Source organism: Adiantum capillus-veneris, chromosome 19 (assembly GCF_014529385.1).
Source record: "Adiantum capillus-veneris isolate H3 chromosome 19, ASM1452938v2, whole genome shotgun sequence".
Lineage (NCBI taxonomy): Eukaryota > Viridiplantae > Streptophyta > Polypodiopsida > Polypodiales > Pteridaceae > Adiantum > Adiantum capillus-veneris.
The window spans coordinates 80,396,045-80,417,707 of record NC_140949.1 but is presented as its reverse complement, the minus strand read 5'-3'; the positions used below and the strand labels follow the sequence as shown (position 1 = coordinate 80,417,707).

The 21,663-nt window shown below is 44.6% G+C and overlaps 1 pseudogene; it reads right to left on the bottom strand.

Moving 5' to 3' along the window:
- The window catches only part of LOC147434306 (uncharacterized), a 60,632-nt pseudogene extending 54,047 nt beyond the window's left edge, over positions 1 to 6,585 (bottom strand).
- Positions 6,586 to 21,663: the final 15,078 nt, after the last annotated feature.

The following is a 21,663-nucleotide window of genomic DNA, read 5'->3' as shown; positions in this document are numbered from 1 at the left end:
ATGCATTCATGGGCTTCGTTACACGGATGACGCCTGCTCAGATGGCAGAGGCTTCTCAGTACTGGGTAGCCAGAGGCACGGGTACTACGCCTCCGGGCTTCACACCCGAGGGTCCGACGCCTGGGAGGGGGACACCTATGGGGGGGAGGGACGCCTATGGGTACCACGCCTGCTTCTCCCATCACGGCCACTTCGACACCTAGGGGTGGGACAGAGGCGGGTACGTCCTCATCTCCGCAGCACAGGCGTACTCGCCGATCTCGGCGATCGTCAGGTAGAGGTGGTGGTTTCTGTGGAAGAGGGTCCATAGATGCTTCGACCCCTCCTCTCTCATGACCCCCGTCCTACACAGGCACACCTCTTGGCACACCTCGGACACCTTGGGGGGCACACGATCCCAGTGCCTCTAAGCTCTATATTGTATGACTAGATGGTTCTGTTGACATGGATAGAGTCGAGAGTGAGATGAGACAACGGATTCGCCAGCTCGCGGAGCTACAATTTTCGACCAGCATTCTGACGTCTTGGGATTAGCTGAAAAAGGACAAAGTCACTTACATAGTGGAGACCATCCTGAGAGAGTACCAGCCTGCTCCGGGTTCTGACGTTGTTCTGAGGAGGTGGATCAAGGGTGTTGCACAGGACAGCGTGAAACATCGACGAGATGCAGCTCGGAAGGCTTTCAGGACCGGCTCGTCGAAACCTTCGGGCATCCCACAGGAGACGTGGCTGCAAATCAAGGAGGATGAGCGGAAAAGCGGCCACGCGGTTCAGACAGCAGCGTGAGGCCGCCCAGATACGACAGATGACCAGGGGGGCATTTCATCTTGGCAGCGGAGGCTTTGACACCTTTCGCTATGAGTTTGTGAGTTTCTAATCCAATCTTAACTATGGCGTTTTTTAAAATGCAATGAATCATGTATTCTTATTACTCTGATTTTTGTATAAACGCAGAATCTTGCGATGCATCGAGCCCCGACACGTCAGGAGGAGTCAGATGGATATCGCAAAGGTATCTATGAAGTATTGAATGATCTTGATGCTTCAGGAGAGCCTGTAGACTGAGCGGCCTTGCAGTCTCGCTAATCGCTTGAGGTGAGACGTTAATATGTGAGTTGATTTAATTAAGTAAGTATATGTGACGTAGTATCAATACTAATTTTGTGAGTTGTCCTATGTGCAGGTTGTGACGCCTAGTCATCAGTGGACCGGATTTCATATATATGCTTTGTGAGACACAGACACGCTTTTGTGTCTCCTTTTGTATAGACATATATATATATGGTTATGATTATTGTTCAGATAGTTATTGTTTTCCCGACCCTCATGGTTATTGTCATTGTCATTGTATAGACGTTGTAAGACCGTGGGGGTTTAGACCATGCAACTCTCCACCCAACCGTGCCATATATAGACTCCTAGCCCCTAAATATAGCGCCCCTTGACCGCATGTCCATCCTGGCCCTTGGCCCCGCCCTTGGCCTGACATTACTCCCCCTTTGGAGAAGCGTTTTCGTCCACGAAAACACAAGTGGTAGTATCTTCGTAAGAACACTAATGTTTTCCTTATTGGCATCCTCTACACGGGCCAATTGTCCATATGACCGATACCTGGTGCAGTGAGGAGGTTCAATGAAACCAAGAGCAACATCTTGATTTTCAACATTGTTGTCCTTTTGCAACAACCCGTATCTAAATGGTAACTCATGATAAGTCATGTGAGTATCTTGAAAAGCTCATAGCTATTGAAAGATAGAATAGGGAGTGTCCTCATGTCAGACTTTTGAACCTTTTGGAACACACAGAACCACATGTTCACCCATAACAAAGGTTACATGCCAACATACTCTGTCAGCACACCTACTAAGTCCTTGACTTATGAAACTGTCGGTATCCAACCCCACCATAACAGGTGTTTAAAGTTGTAAACCTAACCGAAGCAAATTCTAGAATAAGGAGAGAATCACCTATTTAGAATGCATTGTGCTAACGTATGATCTTAGCAGATCCTTTAGCACGGTTTACTAACTTATGCGCTTAGCATATCCTTTAGTACTAAATAGAATACTTGTAAGCTGCCCATCCAACGTGGGATGAATAACAACAGTAAGAGTGAGGTACTTTCCCCAACCACTTAGAGAAAGTCTTCCACGACTGACGACAAACTATGACTCAACCATTGAGTATCCAGCCATATACTCGATATGGAATGGAGACAACCAACTAGGTTGAATGTAGATTGGAGGTTCCAGCAACCAATCACTAACATCCATACTCAGCCATCACCTTGTATGGCAGGGTGTAAACTCATACAAAATCTGCAAGAGAGATTGCACTAGCAATGAAAAAGGGTGCAGAAAGAATAAAGTCCATGGATTTACATGCCGCTCCAAATAAATTTGTGTTAAACACTAGGGCCCATAACACCTAGTGTGCATGCATTTAACACAAACATATCCAAACCGCAATTCCATGACAAGACTTTCCACGATACTTACATGAAAATCTTGCAACAAAGTTGGACCATAATAGAATGTGACAACCCAGTCACACCTAGGAACCAACCATGAGACCTTCTCATGAACGTAGCATACTTTGCAACAAAAGTTGGACCATAATAGAATGTGACAACCCGGTCACACCTAGGAATCAACCATGAGACATTCTCATGAATGTAGCATACTTTGCTATATGTAGAAACTACCTTCCGTTAAGGTGGTTTCACAGCACTTGTAATCACAACAAGTTTGTACTTAGTACCCGATAATTTTTGGCCACTGAAATTGTTCCTGATAATGTGTGCGTCAATTGGTCTAATGAACGGATGCGACCAGCACCTAGGGACTTCGTCGCGACACATCATTTCAAATTTGGCACCAGTGTCAGTCCCAGAGACTCATATTCTCCACATGTGGAATATGTCTCAAGTAAGGATGCCAGGAAAAGTGACATCCATCAAGTACGAGCTGTACTTGTGTGTGGAGGTAACTACGAACACTCTGCGACGCGAGTGAGAGGGACCCTCATTATCATGCTCCACACTGGCTAAACCAAGCTCCTTGAGTTCCTAGACCATGTTGTATCCCATGTGACAACATGTGCCAAATCGAACCCTACAAGTAGGTTCGTAACAGCAGAAGGCAAAAAGATAGATTGGACACTTGGCCCAAAATACTTTGTGCCGACATGCCCTTGGCATGGCTCTGTACCATTCAAGCGTACTTATACGTCTTGAAAAACCAAGTAAAGCATACTGAAAAAGGAATAACACCAAATCAATAGATGCGTACCTGGAGATTTGAACGGAATGTTCACTTACCCGTATTCAAACGAAGAGGAGCACGTCTCCTACCTTTAAAAAAACAAACAGTATTGTACTGGAAACCATGGGTGTTGCCCTCGCAATCCAACCCCTTGGTAAGACCCTCTGTAGAAACTGCACAACTAGTAGGTAATGGTTATCAACATAGTCAACCGTATAGAATCTACGTTGTCAAACCACTTGGTAAGACCCTGTGTAAAAATTGCTCAACTAGCAGGTAACGGTTATCAACATAGTCAACCGTATACATATTGATTGGAATCAACCAAAAGTTGAATTTGTCCACTACCGGATGATAGATTGCGGAATTCTTTCCTTGAAAGTTTAACTGGGAGAGATCAAACTGTGATCCTCAATGCCTATGGGGTGATTTAGCAGTCACCCTCCGAGTCGTACCCGAGACAATATGTCCATAGACACTCTGTAGTGCTATAGAGAGAGCAGGGAATCCACACAAGTGAACTGCCTAGCTCTGGTGGACAGCCATGCTGTCGCAACTGATTGCTGCATCCATACTTCCTTGTAGAGATCAGTGGATGTGAGTTGAAGATTATCAAAAACTCAACTTGAGTGTCGCACTGAAAACAAGTAGTGCAAAAATGACACCTTAATCATCCGTAATGACAAGACTCTTGCTTGCCCATTAACATTGATGTGTACTTCCTCGGGTAGATCTGTTTGATCGTGAAAAAAATCACCCTAAGAATGCCAATAGTTGGGTCTTACCCTTGGCCTAAAAATGGCTCTTAGCCTGTGTGGCTCATAGCCCTTATGCAAATTAGTGTTCAATGGACGGACCGATGAAGACTAATTTGAGTAGAATCTTAGCCACGTGTTAGCTGAGAGTTAGAGCACCTTGGCTCAAGCTAACTCACGAGCAAAACATGTATCAAAAGCTTCTTAGAAGATTTTCATTATTCCCTTAAAGAGAGAGAAAGAGAGAGAGAAAAAAAGAACATGCTGGGATGAGGAACTTTCCTTAAGTTTTAGAGTGTGCACCCAAGCTCTGTGCTCTTACGCATCTTATGCCTGACTTACAGCTTATCGTATAAGCAGTCCACAATTGTCCGGTATGACCCGCTCATTGAGAGAGGTATCACATCTTGACCTACCTTCCTTGTAGGGGTCGCGATTGCCTGTGAAATAAGTGTTGTTGTAGGTTGACAGCAACCCAAACTGGTAGGGATTGTGTGAGCGAATATTCCTTAATTTGCTAGTTTCCCAAACTTGTGTGCCAATGCCCTTGACTCCAAGTCATTGGGCAGTACCTTGACACAAGGGAGAAGCCTTGCTTCATGTAAAATTGCCAAAGCACTTTGCTTTGCACAATGATATTCATCGCCAAACAAAGTGTAAACATGGATATACCCCTCTTGTAGCATATACATCCGTTGTCTACGAAATGAAATAGTCTATAAACAGCTTGCTAAAGCCTTCCCAAGTTTGTATGCTCATAGCATATGCCAAACGTGGTGAGTCACTATGCAAGATGCATAAATAGAAGCCTTGTTTCACCCTAATCGGGTAGTGCTAATAGCCAACTGTTGTGGCTGCCAATAGCATGACAAAAATAATCGACCTTGTCGAGCAATTTCAAGTGAAATTAACCAGTACTGTGTGGCAAGCATCCTATGTCGGCTTGTAGAAACAGTGACAAGGAGTTGGCCATGCCGAGCAACTTGCTGCCTGTCACCTTGAGATACGAAAAAATTGGCCGTTGGCCTTGCCTTTGAAGCAAAATGTAACCTGTGATGAGCGTGCTCTATCAAGGTACTCAGGAGAAGCCATGCTTCATATAACTATGTCTGGCCTCATTGCCAACAAATGCTATTAGCAACAAATTCATAGCAAAGAGAGTCGACCTTGTCGATCATGCATGAAAAATTGATCGTGTCGAATTGTAAATGTAGTGGAAAATCAGTAGAACACGTGCAAATTATGCATCGCGTAGCTGCTTGGCTCTATGAATGATAGTCGTGATCATCCATTCCATTGCATACTAGAGTTATCAAGCACATGCTCAATAACTACTCTACTTCATGTTGTCAAGGGCCTTGCCCAATTCACAACCAATTTGCTATGCATTTGCATCAAATTGAACCGCTGACGAATTGTGCTTCAATTTAAGGCGGTATAGACTCAAGCCTTGCGTGAGGCTAATAAGCATTGTTCCTATGCCAACAATGTATGCCAGTAACACTATAGTAGATGCATACATTCAACAAATACTCATCATTTTCAAAGTCAAGACAAGCCGTGCTTGTCTACAATCGTCAAAAGTTTAATGCGGCATGGCTCGACAAACCATGCCAAGAACCGGAATTGGCTAGTTCAAATAACAACCTTGTTGTAAAAACCTTCAAGCCATGCTTGAAAATCCAATACACCCCTTGGCCGGTAATCACTGCATAAATTGTCATTCGCAAACCCAACAAAGTGCAAATGATTACATAACCAAATCAAAAAATTACTGCATACCTCATCAATTACTCGAATCGACATGCCAGGTTGTCAATATCATGTGTGTCAACTGTTGTGTAGAGCGGTTCCCGAAATCGAGGAGCTTCCTTGGCACATAACTTGAACCAGACTTTCTGATTTCATGCTCTTGGCGATGTTAAGCAAAATAAAAATATATGCATACCTTGTTACTCACGTGACTCGACGTGCTGACGATCGATCTCGTGCATGATGCATGAGCATGCATGCCAAGCATTTCGGATCCTGGTAGATTTGCCCTGCTGAATCTCAAGATGTGCTTGAGTACATATGATCTTCTTGTAGTTTTGGGAAAATCTTAATGTCAAGAACTCTCCATATCAACTGCTATGGCCATGCCAATCAGGTCGACAAGTGAGCATCCCTCATTGCTCGGGTGCGTCATACGCTATCTCGCGAAGCCGTGGCGAGGGTGTGCATACCCTCTTAGGGTTTTTTGAGGAGTGGCCACCCCCTAAACCGTGGGCGGCCACTTAATTGAGAAGCAAAAAAAAACAAAAAAAACAATTCCTCTGCACAGCGATGGCGGGCTGGAATTTGCGCCGAGAAAGAGAAAGACACCCTGACTAACAGGTTGCACCATCATCCGCGTTGCAAGGTCGAGAATTGGTGTACTTGGCCTTGCGATCCCAACGAGCCGAAGCCCATGCTGTTTCGTGGTGGTCGAGACCTTCGACCCTTCCCGCTCCAAGAGCGCTTGCACACCATCGTTCCTCTCCCCGGTTCTCTGTACAAGGGCGCTTACCCGCGGCAAAGCTTCGCATGCATGCAACCTTGCATGAGTTTCACAGATTGCTCCTCCATCACTTGCAAGGGAAGTTCATGGCAGCACATACCCCTGAATTCCCATGAACGGAAAGGGAGAGAGAGAGAGAGTGAGAACGAGAGGGAACGAGAGCCATGCTTCTTTCCCTCCTCCATGCCTCCTCCTCCCCTGAGCTCTGATACCATTGTAAGACCGCGAGGGACTGGACCATGCAACTCTCCACCCAACCGTGCGATATATAGACTCCTAGCCCCTAAATATAGCGCCCCTTGATCGCATGTCCATCCTGGCCCTTGGCCCTGCCCTTGACCTGACACACATGGTTATTTCTCCTATTCTTGTATATACATATATAGTTATGGTTCAGGTTTTGTCTATGGTTATGTTTAACTTTCTGGTTATGCTTATGGTTATTGTTAATTTAGTTTCTGGTTATGATCAAAGTGGTTATATTGGTCAGTTATGGTTTTAAGTTATGGTTATGCTTTTAAGTTATGGTTATGGTTCGTTATGGTCATTGGCCTTAAATCTCATGTGAGATCCTACATGGATAGCATGTAAGAGGCGTATACATGATTTTTTTTTTTGAAGAGTTTATGTAAAAACGAAGGGAACTCTGCCGAAATTTTTGCGGGAGCACGGTTGATTTTGGTGCTGCTCGCTTTCTTGGGCAGAGGGCAGGAAGTCTGGCTGTGCATGGTGCCTGTGTCCATCTTTTCACTGGGTATAGGCCAGGCTACCTGCCCTCTGCCCAAGATTTTTTTTTTCTGTTATGATTGTCGGTATATGCGTCGATATATCCGTTGATATCTGCGTCGCTATATGCGTCCATATTTGCGTCGCAAATAAAGCCTTTCTACGCAGATATCGATGCAAATAGCGACAGATTCACAGGGACGTAGATATCGACGCGGTGTGTCAATATATGTGTCGATGACAACTTTTTTTGTTGTAGTGGAGGTGCCCTTGGTGCGAGGCTCTGTACGTAAGGAGTCCCTCCTAACTCCCCATGGTGTAGTCTACGGAGAAATGCCGTAGGTCGCAAGCTGTTGTGGAGTGTAGAGGCCAAACAAATCCTCCGTCGAACGGAGGTACTGCTCTCGTAAAGAGATAGCCCGTTCTAAGTCAGGATCTACGACCGGTGCAGGAATCTGAGAAGGGTAGGTGAAGGATGGTCATGCCTGCAAATAACCAAAAAAAAAACCTATGACACTCATGGTTTATGGTTAACTACGTAGAAACATTATTTATTTATTTGCTTGTTCTCACCAACTCAAGACTCGGGTCCACTAGAGGCGATGTCCACCCCGGGTGGGAGCCCACCTAAGATGTGAACCAACCAAAAGAAGAGCGAGCTGGCTGCTCCTCACCAATCGGTCTGTCGTCGTCAGACATCTACATTACAAAGAGAAATATAAGATTAAGCTTTCCACCCTACTCACTAATCTAAATATACGTACACAAGTATATTACCACACAAACACATAGATGCATATACATACTAGTAGACCTAAGTAGAGGCTAGTAGTGCCAAAGGTCAACTGCACCTCTTTAGATATCATCGCAGTCTCAACCGTGGTAAAACCAAAGGTACGTTGCGGTAATCCATGCATGAGTGGATCAATGACCACAACGCCACGATTAAAAAAGGACTATACCCAAGAGGAAGCGTCTAACCTTCGGATGCTATGCTCCTATACTTAGTGCCTACATACATGCATAAACAGATATATATGTACACACATATATATGTTAAGGTTGTAAATGTAGCCATCATTTTGTGTTGGCTGCACCTAAATTCAACATCTAAGTGATCAATTGATCGTAACATTACAATTTTATTGTAATGCAACAAGTAATTCTATTTCTCTCACTCTATCTCTCTCTCTCTCCATCCCAGAGTCATGTCTACGCCTCCATGTAAAGCAAGCACTTTCAGAGATGAGAAGCCAAACATGGACGACATCTTCTGCCGAGGCATGGAGGTCTTGGCTAAGGTCATGGTGGCTTTGGACTTGGGCACCACTTTTTCGGGCTTTGTGTACGTCCACAAGAGCGACCCCAGGGACCACGACCAGCTTCATCCCGTTACTGCAAAACATAGATCAGCATGTTTTACAAGTGGAACCCATTGTCTTCTACCTACACCCTCCAAGCTTGGGGATGGGCTACCCTTTGATTTCTCTCTCTTTCTTTCTCTATGTCTCTTTCTCTCCCTCTTTGCCTCTCTTTCTTTCTCTCCCTCTCTCTCTTTCCCTACCTCTTTCCCTCTCTCCCTCTCTTTCTTTCTCTCCCTCTCTCTCTTTCCCTATATCTCTCTCTTTCTTTCTCTCCCTCTTTCCCTCTCTCTCTCTTTCTTTCTCTCCCTCTCTCCCTCTCTATCTACTCCCTCTCTTTCCCTATCCCTATTTCCCTCTATCTCTCTCTTTCTCTCCCTTTTTTACTCTCTATCATCTTGTCACTCTTTGTGTTCTCATGGAGGAAAGTCGGATGAAAGGCAAGCGATTGTATTGTTGTTTTGTGGACTTTAAGAAAGCCTTTGATATGATTCCACGTAACAATTTGTGGAGAAGGATGGAAGAACTCCAAGTGCCAAGTGAGTTTATGCTTGCGGTTTCTCGAATCTATGAGAAGGTGATTTGTCAATTGTGCATGGGAAGAGAAATTTCAGAAATTTTTGTAAGCACTATTGGGGTTAAACAAGGATGTCCATTGTCACCAACTCTCTTTGGTCTATGCATCGATCAATTGGAACAAATGGTACCAAGAATAAGGCATTGAAGAGGTCACTATTTGCAATGCAGTAATCATGCTTTTATTGTATGCGGATGATGTAGTGCTTCTAGCACACACTTTAGAAGATGCACAAAAGCTTATGGTTGTCCTTGAGAACTTTTGCTTGCATAGTGGGCTGATTGTAAATGAATCCAAAACAAAGGTAATGCTTGTGAAAACCAACCATAAGGAGAAGCCATGCATTGTGTACAACAACGAGACACTTGAAGTTGTTGAGAGCTTTAAGTACCTTGGCCTTGAGGTTCCATCCAATCACAAGTGGCATGAATGTGCTATGCGTCGTTTGGAAGCGGGAAAGAGAGCATATTATGCATTTGAGAACATGTGTAATGTGGGAAACATCAAGTGTTGGGTTCTCAAGAAGTATCTTTTTGATGCATTGGTGACACCGGTTCTTCTTTATGGAGTTGAAGTGTGGGGCAGGAGCATCTCAAAGTCTGCTTGGAAAGAGTTTGAGAATGTCCAAAAGCGTTTTCTTACAAACTTTCTCCAAGTTAAGACACAAACACCATATATGCTCCTACTTCTTGAGTCGGGATCTCTTCCAATTGAGGTTATGGGCATGGAAAGGGTTGTGGAGTACATGATAAAGATGCGTCAAAACCCCTCACATTGACTTCCTACAATTGCATGGGAAGCAAGCAAAAAAGTTCAAAAGACGCATAAAAGCAAGATCTTGAGCACGGGATGGATGCAAGACATAAAGAAGTGGTTTGGGAGATGGGATGCATTACACTTGCTACATGATGCTTCAATTGACTCTCAAGTGAATGAAGCTTTTCTACAATGCCAATGTATTACGGCTTGGGAGAAATCCGGTGGGTCACGCTTCATACATTACACCACCTATATTGCCCCCAACTACAAAACCATGTTCTTTGCTGAGAGAGGAAACCGTACTCACACTTACATGCTTGAGCCTATTCCCTTGTCCGCGATACGCACTATCGCAGCAATTCGGCTTAGCTCCCATTTCCTTCGATGCAAGATAGGGCGTTGGGGCAATGGAGAAGAGTCAAATCGATTGTGCACATTATGCTCACTGCAAGTTCGAGAGTCTGAGTACCACACACTACTAGAGTGCTCAGCTTTTGATCACATCCGAACTTGCTTCTCTCACATTTTCAGCCATAACTTAGACCTACACACTTTCCTCTCCCAGCCAAAAAGTGGGCTCTACATTGCGACTCTCATCACTACAATTTTGGAGCATCGAGAGTCACTCATCAGCCATACACATACTACATCACATGTAACTTTGGTCCCATAGGTCATATTTGACCTCCGAGGACAATAATAAAATCTATCTATCTATCTATCTATCTCCCTCTTTCCCTCTCTTTCTTTTTCTCCCTCTATCTCTCTCCCTCTTTCCCTCTCTTTCTCTCTCTCTCTCTCTCTCTCTCTCTCTCTTTCTCTTTCTCTCTTTCTTTCTCTCCCTCTCTATCTCTCTCTTTCTTTCTCTCCCTCCCTCTCTCTCTCTTTCCCTCTCTATCTACTCTCTCTCTTTCCCTATCCCTATTTCCCTCTATCTCTCTCTTTCTCTCCCTCTTTCCCTCTCTATCTACTCTCCCTCTATCTCTCTTTCTTTCTCTCTCTCTCTATATCGCTCTTTCTTTATCACCCTCTCTCTCTCTCTCTCTCTCTCTCTCTCTCTTTCCTTCTCTCCCTCTCTCTCTCTCTCTCTCTCTCTCTCTCTCTCTCTTTCTTTCTCTCCCTCTTTCTCTCTCTTCCTCTCCCTCTATCTCTCTCTTTGTTTCTCTCCCTCTCTATCTCTCTCTTTCTTTCTCTCCCTCTCTCTCTTTCCCTCTATCTCCCTCTTTCCCTCTCTTCCCCTATCCCTATTTCCCTCTATCTCTCTCTTTCTTTCTCTCCCTCTCTATCTCTCTCTTTCTTTCTCACCCTCTATCTCTCTCTTTCTCTCCCTCTTTCCCTCTCTCACTCTATCTCTCCCTCTCTTTATGTCTCCCTCTTTCTTTCTCTCTATCTCTATTCCTCTCTTTCTCTCCCTCTCTATCTCCTCTCTCTCTTTCCCTATCCCTATTTCCTTCTACCTCTCTCTTTCTCTCCCTCTCTATCTCTCTCCCTCTTTCGCTCTCTATCAACTCTCCCTCTATCTCTCTCCCTCTTTCCCTCTCTTTCTCTCTCTCCCTCTATCTCTCTCCCTCTTTCCCTCTCTATCAACTCTCCCTCTATCTCTCTCCCTCTTTCGCTCTCTATCAACTCTCCCTCTATCTCTCTCCCTCTTTCCCTCTCTTTCTCTCTCTCTCTCTCTTTATTTCTCTCCCTCTCTATCTACTCTCCCTCTATCTCTCTCTTTCTTTCTCTCCCTCTCTCTCTTTCCCTACCTCTTTCCCTCTATCTCCCTCTTTCCCTCTCTATCTACTCTCTCTCTTTCCCTATCCCTATTTCCTTCTACCTCCCTCTTTCCCTCTCTATCTATTCTCCCTCTATCTCTATCTTTCTTTCTCTCCCTCTCTATCTCTCTCTTTCTTTCTCACCCTATATCTTTCTCTTTCTCTCCCTCTTTCCCTCTCTCACTCTATCTCTCCCTCTCTTTATCTATCCCTCTTTCTTTCTCTCTATCTCTATTCCTCTCTTTCTCTCCCTCTTTCCCTCTCTCAGTCTATCTCTCCCTCTTTACCTCTATCTCTCTCTATCTCTACCTCTACCTCTACCTCTCTATCTCTCTCCTTTTCTCCCTCTCTATCTCTCTCGTTCTTTCTCTCCCTCTCCCTCTCTCTCTCTCTCTCTCTCTCTCTCTCTCTCTCTCTCTCTCTCTTTCTCTCCCTCTGTCTATCTCTCTCTTTCTCTCCCTCTTCCTCTCTTTATCTATCTCTCTTTCTTTCTCTCTATCTCTATTCCTCTTTATCTACTCTCTCTCTTTCCCTATCCCTATTTCCCTCTCTCTCTCTCTCTCTCTCTCTCTCTCTCTATCTATCTATCTAACTATTCCTCTCACTCTCTTTATCTATTTCTCTCTCTCTATCTAACATTTCTCTCCCTCTTTATCTATTTCTCTCTCTCTATTTAACATTTCTCTCCCTCTCTTTAAATCTCCCTCTATCCTCTTTCTCTCTCACTCTCTTCATCTATTTCTCTCTCATTAATTATATTCCCTTATTTCTCTCCTTCTTTATCTATTTCTCTCCCTCTCTTTAAATCTCTCTCTTTATTCATTTATCTCTCTCTCTCTCTCTCTCTCTCTCTCTCTCTCTCTCTCTCTCTCTATTTCATCTAACACTATCCAAACAATCATTTTCAAAACGTGCGTGACAAATCAATCATTTTCGAACGTGCGTAGCAATGCAACCATTTTCAAATGTGCTTAGCAAAACAACCATTGCAAACAAACCGTGCAAAACAACCGTTTCCTAATGAATGAGGTATGTTATAAAGGATTCTCTATTTTCTCTTTTAAAAATTTTTTATGTGTGTGTGTGTGTGTGTGTTCTAGAAAACAAAAGGGGGAAGAGGGAGGATGTGCTGTTGTGTTTAACTCGTCTTTGTAGCGGGGTTGAGGTTGAGCGTCCAAAGAAGATGGCAGAATACCACGCTTGCCGAAACTTGCACGAAACCCTCTTCGATGAAACTTGAAAAGCTTGGATAAGGAGAGAGGGGGAAGGGAGGGGGGGGGGGGGGGAGGGAGGGGGAGCACGTTGAAAGAGACAAAGATGGGGAGTGGGGGAGAGGAGGAGGCAGAAGATTGTGAGCGATGGCAGAGAGCAAGAAACGCAGGGAAGGCAAGGTATGCTGCAAAAATGCGGCACACTCTGTCTTCTTTCCTTTTTTTAGGCGCCAACTATTATCGTGATTATTACTGCGACTATTACCGCTCATATTACCACGGCCAGTCATTTCAAATGGATACATGAAAATCCAAGGTTGTAGAGGGGGGGGGGGGGGGGGGGGGAGGTGGGGGTACAAACCAACCCCCCTACCCTTAGCTATACATTATTTCATTTTTTAGCCTTTTGAGTTTTTTGATGAAGATTTTTAATTTTTTATGGATACTTTATTTTGTAGTACTTTTAAATGTTTAATAATTGATTTTTTTTAAAAAAAATTAGCTAAAAAATAATTTTAACACTCATTGTCATTTATTCCCTTTGACTTTAACTATATGTAATTTTTCTAATAGAATTAAGTGTAATTTTTCTAATGGAATTAAGTGTTTTTTTAAGTGTTTACGACACATGAGTAAATACACAAACTTTCGTGTGTGCAGGACATCGACAGGGATGATAGTGGTCCTACTGGAAGCCCAGAGCGAAATCTTTGGCTCAAGGAAAAACTACCTTGTCCTTGCGCCAAGTGCAAAAGAGCAATTCCTCGCTTGAGGCGCATTGCTTTGGAGCACATGGAGAACGAAGGGCTTTGGCATCCTCGGAAAAGCGCTAGGAGAGATGATAGCACGACTCACCCATCGCTTGAGGAGGTGTCCCATCGGTCTGTGTTCGGTGGCGATGTCCCATCGGTCTGTGTTCGGTGGTGGTGCACCGAACACGACTCACCCATCGCTTGAGGAGGTGTCCCATCGGTCTATGTTCGGTGGTGGTGCACCGGCGCGCAAGGCCGAACCGCAGAGGCAAGAGTGACTGGGCATTTTTGGTGCACTACATGGTGATCCTGCCGTTGGCTCTACGTTGGAGAGGGGGAATGGGGGACGATACCCGACACGACTAGAAGTGCCTCTCTATAGCCCAGGGTCAATACAACACCCCAATCCACTCGAAGACGTGCCACGTGGAAGCTTCGTACTGAGTGGCCTCCAAGGCCTTAATAAACCTAACTTTTAAACTTAAAAAAAAAACTCTTTTTTGCCTTGCAGTGGGTACTCTGTTATGTCTTGTCCAGTGGGCCTATGAACCGGCTTCGGAGCCCCATCGAATCCCACCATGCTCGCCTTCAAATCATCTGCCTTTTGCCCCCTTTTGAGATCTTCAATGCCCTCATCTGAGGCCGCCAAAAACCAGGAAAAAACATCTGCCAGCCTTTCACTAGCAAATGATCCTAACGTCGTCTAGTTGTATCTGACTAACCGAATATCCGATTGATGTGCAGTCAATTTGTGCTAACTCCGCATGGTGCATACTTCCACTGAAAACTTTGGCGAGGCTCAAAAGACGCCAGATGGCACATCTTCCAATGCGGTCAAGTGGGCTCAGACCCGGCCCCCCGAAAATCTTCTAATGGCCATAACTTGCAATCCAGAGCTCCGATTCACAATCCGAGAAGACAGGCATGCTCCACAACTGGAGAACTACACACATATGCACTGACATAAACCCGGGCCACCTATCCCCAGCTGCCCTGTCCATCGGGGATCTGCTACATACCCTTTCTTTAAACTGCAATATCTAGAGCATCGGGGCTCCGTTTGACGAGTCATTCGAACCGGCCTGGAGAGCACACTGAAGACTACACCTTGGCACATGCTTGCCGCCTTCTGGATACCTTTGACTGCCAGCCCTGCTAGCCCTCGTCTGGAGCCTTCTTGGCCTAAAAAACCGCATTGGACATACATTTCCACTTCCACTTGGCCACAACAGCTTTAGACACATGCCCTAGCACCATCACGTGCACCTGTATGCATCCATACCCTTGCATGAGCCCATATCTGGCATCGACATGTTTTGGGTGCACCATCATTGCCCAACCCTCTTGTTGAGCATTCATGCTCAACTTAAAGCACACTTTTGAACCTGAAAACTGAAAAACTTGACAAGCATGGAATGATGCAAAAAACCATAGCTGTATGTACATGCTATGTACAGAGTATGTACAAGGTGTCCTTTCTCTTCACAAGCTCCCTCTGTCTAGGTTGGTTGCCCAACCCCCGTAGCTACAATGTGGTGTACATCAGGCACTAACCCCCTGTCAAAGTACAGCTTGAGCCGTACACCATTCACCCTATGCCTCAAATGTTTGCCATTGGCTCTCACCAGCTGATAGGTCCCATTCGGAAAGGCTTTATGCACTTTGTACGGACCCGTACATTTCTTCTTGAACTTCTTTTGGAAGGTAAAGTCCAAGTAGCTTTCATACTTCATCACCAAATCTCCCTCTTGAATCTCCTTGTTTGGAAAGCTCTTGTTGAACTTCGCCACTCGCTTATCCCTCTGTTCCACATAAAAGTATGCCGCTGCTTCCCTATCCATCTGTAAAGCCTCCAAACTAGTGATCGGATCTTGCTACACGTCCTGTTGAGTGGCACTGACACGCCACATACCCTTCAATGCACCTAGTTGTGCATGCACTGGCAAAACCGCCTCTTTACCATAAACTAGATCAAATGGAGTGAAGTTTGTGGCCACCTTGTAGGATGTGCGGTAGGCCTACAAACACTTCTCCAAGTTCACCTCCCACTTTGTCACCTGCTTATAAAAATACTTGGTCAACATCTTCACAATTTTCCCATTGGCACTCTCTACCAGACCATTGCACTGCGGGTGATATGGCGAAGAGAAGCGGTGTTGGATACCCAGCTTTTCCACTAAAGCCCGCACCAATTTGCTTCAAAATCCTTGGCCTCTGTCAGAGATCAACACCCATGGAACACCAAAACGGCAACAAATGCTGTCAAATACGAAATGAGCTACCACATTTGCATTTACCTTTTTGACAGCCTTGGCCTCGACCCACCTGGTAAGGTAGTCAATCGCCACTACAATGTATTTTTTACCGCTTTCCGACTTCGGGAGTGGATCAATGGCATCCAAACCCCACTTCTCAAAAGCATCTTGGGCAATGATAGCTCCCTGTGATTTGGCTATTAGCCTCCTCTCACCCATAGTCTGACATTCATGGCAGGTTTTGCACCAATAGTGCACATCACGTACTATCGACGGCCACCAAAACCCCGCTCTCAAGATTCGAAACAAAACTTGGTCTTTACCTTGATGCCCGCTTTCCTCATGACATTGCGGCAGCACCATACCGATTTCTTCCTTATAAAGTACCCTTCGCAGCACTTCATCCCATACATAGGTCATAAGATCCTCCCCTATGAGTGTAAACTTGCGAGATTTCTATACTACCCTCCGCTTTTGTAACTTCGACAACCTTTCAGAGCACTGACCAGTATCCAAAAAGTCTTCAATCTCTTTCAAGGTTTCACGACCAGCATAGGTGGCTGGGGCCACATATATACCTGCAACCTGCACTTGTACTTTGCTGCTTGCAAGATGATCTGCTTCTTGGTTCTGCTCTCTTCTAACATGCTTGAATTGAACCTCCTCAAAAAATTTCAACAATTTCTTGATGCAGAGAACCAATGCTTTAATGAATCTCGCTTCACCTGCCATTGGCCCAATAACTGCTTGATGACTAACAACGCATCACCTTTCACCACCAACCTCGATATACCAAACTCGACACACTGTTTCAAACCTAACTGGAGGGTAAGATACTCCGCCTCATTATTGGTAAGCACATCCTCCAAGTCGTAGGCTTTTGAAAAGATCACCCTGTTGCTTGGATCTCGTATCACCACACCTCCACCTTCTTTTTGTATTACCCGCCTATATGCCCCATCAAACCACATAGTAAAAGCTTCCACTAAGTCAGGCTCCTCCTTGGTTTCATCCCGCACCACCCTGGGATAAATGGGCAAATCAACCGGCTTGCTGACTAGAATATCTGCCAGGTGAGATCGACTTGTATGGTCAACTTTGAATTCAAACTCAAATTCTTGTAGCTCTATCACCCATTTCATGATCCGTTTCCCTGGTTTCAAGTGTAACACTACTTTTGGCAATAAATTATTGGCCGTTAGCACAAAAAACTTTCGCACGATGAGATATACCTTGAACTTCCTGCAAGCAAAAACTAAGGCCATCACCCACTGTTCGGCTTCAGTGTAGGTTGCCTCCCCAGGACTTATAACCCTGCTTTCAAAATAAATAGGTTTATAGCTCCTTCCCACCTTTTTCAATAGTACTGCCCCAATGGCCACAGTGCCTACCGTCATGGCAACATAAAAATCATCTTCATGATTGGGAGGACACACCGTAGGTAGTTGACACAAAGTTTCTTTCACCTTGTCAAAAGCTACTTGAGCCTCTTCATCCCATTCAAAACCATGTACTAGCTACGCCCTCTTTTGAAGGGGGTATACATACTACGAAAACATCCCAAAAAACCTTGATAGATACTTTAGCCTGTGCACGAACGATGCCAAAGCCTGTGCACTGGGTGGAGGCTCCATCAAGACTAGAGCCTTGACCTTTTTTGGATCTGCTTCAATCCCATTTTGAGACACCACATGGCCCAACAATGATCCTCGGGGTTGTGCTAATTTGCACTTCTTGGGGTTCAACTGACCTCCCTCTTCATCCAGCCTCTGAAAACACAGTCGTAGCTTTGACAAATGATCTGCCCTTGAGCTATAACATCCAATGTCGTCCATGAAAACCCTAATGAACCTACCCAAATAGGGACCAAACACCTTGTTCATCCAATATTGAAACATGGCATAGGCATTCACTGTTAAGTATGGAGCCTGATTTACCCTTGTAATTTTATGTGGTAAAAGCGCACATTTGTAAGGCCCCCATTATGAGGAGAAGCCATCGTGCGTGAAGGAAAATCACTCACCGGAAACCAAAATTTTCACGGACAAGAATCAGGGGCAACTTTAAAGGCCTCGGGGGCGGAGGCCCCCGAGACTTTTTTTCGCCAGAATATTCCTTTTCGCCGGAATATTATGGCCGGACGGCGGTCGGAAAGTGGTCGGAAAACAACCGGTCGGTTGGCCGGTGGCCGGTAGTCAATGGCCAATGGCCGGTGGTCGGAAGTCAATGGCCGGTGGCCGGTGGCCGAATTCAAAAGCGGACTTGTCTTCTCAAGGGCGGCCACACATGGGCGGATTGGAGGGTCCGATTTGGACTTATCCGCACAAGGGCGGCTACACATGGCTGTCTCTCATAAGAGAGGGCATCCCTTTTGGCCTATAAAAGGAGGCCATTTCTACACACATTTCATAGTGTGAAGTTGATGCAACAAGGTGAGTGTGAGGTGGTGAGAGTGAAGCAAGGCGGGAGCTCCATTAAGGGTATAATCCCTTTGTAAACTACTTCTTGTTTTGAAGTACTAAAGCCATTGAGTGGCTGCTTTCCCGTGGACGTAGCCCACATTGGGTGAACCACGTATATCGTGTGTACTCTCTCTCTCTCTACTCTATAATCTCGTGTATATAAATCTGTCTCTCTCCATTAAGTAATCTACTCAATTATCTATTTAGCTACGTCTTATTTCCTAACAACTGGTATCAGAGCAAGGTTTGCTCGTAGCTAAATTATCTCAAGGAAAGGATTTCTTGAATTGAGTGGGAGTTATGGCGGAGGAAGGGAAGCTCAAGATTGAGAAGTTCAACGGCAAAAACTACCAACATTGGAAGATGCAGATTGAAGACTATCTCTACCAGAAGGACCTCTATTTGCCACTAGGCGGTCTTGCGAAGAAGCCCGCAACAATGGCAGATGAAGCATGGATTGTCCTTGATCGAAAGGCACTGGGAACAATCCGTTTAAGCTTGGCATCAACAGTGGCCTTCAATGTTTCGGAGATGAAGACCACGGAGGACTTGATGAAGTCACTTGACGACTTCTACGAGAAACCATCAGCATCCAATAAGGTATTTCTTATGAAGCGCTTGTTCAATCTAAAGATGGCAGAGAATGGTTCAGTTGCAGAACACCTAAATGACTTTAACACAAACATAAGTCAACTTCGATCAGTGAAAATCAATTTCGATGACGAAGTGCGAGCTCTCCTTATACTATCATCTCTACCGGATAGTTGGGACAGCCTTGTGATGGCTGTAAGTAATTCTATCTCTGGCACAAATACTCTTAAGTTTGATGATGTTGTGGGTGTTCTCCTAAGCGAGGAAATGCGAAGGAGAAGCACAGGAGAATCATCAAGTGCTGCACTATCAGTGGATACAAGAGGAAGGCCTAAGGAGAGGTTCAAAAACCAAAAGGGTCGGGATCGCTCAAGACGGAGCAAATCACGAACAAAGTCAGTTCTTGAATGTTGGAACTGCGGCAAGAAGGGCCACGTCAAGAAGGATTGTTGGTCCAAGAAGAAGAAGGAGACAGAGTCTCAAGACAACAAGCCAACATCGGAGGCCAATGTGGCAGGTAAAGTAGAGCAAGATGCTCTAATTCTCTCATTAGACAATGTGTCTAATTCCTGGATAGTAGATTCCGGGGCTTCATTCCATGCGACACCACACAAGCAACATTTCCAAGACTACACCAAAGGTAATTTTGGGTATGTATACTTGGGAGATGATGAAGCTTGTGAGATTGTCGGCAAAGGTACAGTTTCTATCAAAACTGCTAACGGAAATGAATGGAAGCTTAAAGATGTTAGGCATGTTCCTTCTCTTCGCAAAAATTTGATCTCTACAGGACAATTGGACGATGAAGGTCACAACATTGCATTCGGAAACAAACGGTGGAAGATCTCAAAGGGATCTTTGGTGGTTGCCAAGGGTGAAAAAGTCAGTACACTTTACTTGTGTGCTGTTAGCACGCAACCTTCAGCTTGTGCAGCAACTACAGAAGTTGACAGTGCGGTGTGGCACTACCGACTTGGGCATATGAGTGCCAAAGGAATGCAAATCCTTCAAACAAAGAAGCTTCTACCAGGTTTGAAAGAAGTGGACTTAGAGTTCTGTGAAGATTGTGTTTATGGTAAACAAAAGAGGGTAAAATTTCAAAAATCAGGAAATGAAAGAAAAAATAAAAAACTTGAGTTGGTTCATTCTGATGTTTGGGGTCCTGCAAGTACACCATCACTTGGTGGCTCATTGTACTATGTAACATTCATAGACGATGCGACTAGAAAAACATGGGTTTATGTCATGAAGAATAAATCCGATGTATTTTCCATATTTCAAAGGTGGAAAGCCTTTGTGGAGAATGAAACAGGTACCAAGGTTAAATGCCTCAGATCCGACAATGGAGGTGAATATTGCAGCCAAGCTTTTGAAAGCTTTTGTGCTAGCAATGGCATTCGGAGGCAAAGGACAACCCCAAGGACACCTCAACAAAATGGTATTTCGGAAAGGATAAACAGAACAATCATGGAACGAGCACGAAGCATGCGGCTACATGCAGGCCTACCGCTTGAGCTTTGGGCGGAAGCTGTAAGTACGTCTGTGTACTTAATCAATCGGTCACCCTCAACGGCATTGGATGGGGGAGTTCCAGAAGAGGCATGGACAGGTAAACCGGTGAATTATGCATTTCTCAAAGTGTTTGGGTGTGAGGCTTTCATGCACATAGATAGAAGCCTAAGATCAAAGTTAGATGCAAAGTCCAAAAAGTGTTTCTTCATTGGCTATGGAGAAGGAGACTTTGGGTATCGCCTATGGAATCCTGAAGATAGTAAAATCTTAAGGAGTAGGGATGTAATTTTTAACGAACAAAATATGTACAAAGATTACTTGGAAAGAAAACAAACAAAAGAAACAGGTGATGAGTACATGGAGCTTGAGGACGGTGAAGACTCAAGGACTGCAAACGGTGACAATGTGCAACAACGTCAACAAAATGAGGAGCCTCAACCTATTCCCCGAAGATCTACAAGAGCAAGTAGACCTCCAGAAAGGTTTGTTCCTTCTTTCAACCATCTCTTGATCTCAGATTCTGGAGAGCCGGAATCATATGAAGCAGCTATGCAACATGAATCCAAAGAAGAATGGACGAAGAGCATGCAAGTGGAGATGGACTCACTACATCGCAACCAAACATGGGAGTTGGTTGAGTTGCCTAAAGGTAAGCGGGCACTTCAAAACAAATGGGTGTACAAGATAAAGGAAGAAGAAGGTGGGAAGAAAAGGTACAAGTCTAGGCTTGTGGTAAAAGGTTTTTCTCAAAAGAAAGGTATTGACTTCAATGAAATATTTTCTCCTGTTGTAAAAATGAACTCAATTAGGCTTGTCTTAAGCCTTGTGGCTGCTCATGATCTAAATCTCGAGCAAATGGATGTAAATACGGCATTCCCTCACGGTGACTTAGAGGAGGAAATCTACATGCTTCAACCAAAAGGGTGTGAAGTAAAAGGTAAGGAGAAAATGGTTTGCAGATTAAAGAAGAGCTTGTATGGTTTAAAGCAAGCATCAAGACAATGGTACTTGAAGTTTGATCGATGGATGTTGGATCATGGATTCACAAGATGCAACTCGGATCACTGCGTCTACACGGAGAATTTGGGAGATGGGAAATTCATCATCCTAATGTTGTATGTTGATGACATGTTGATTGCA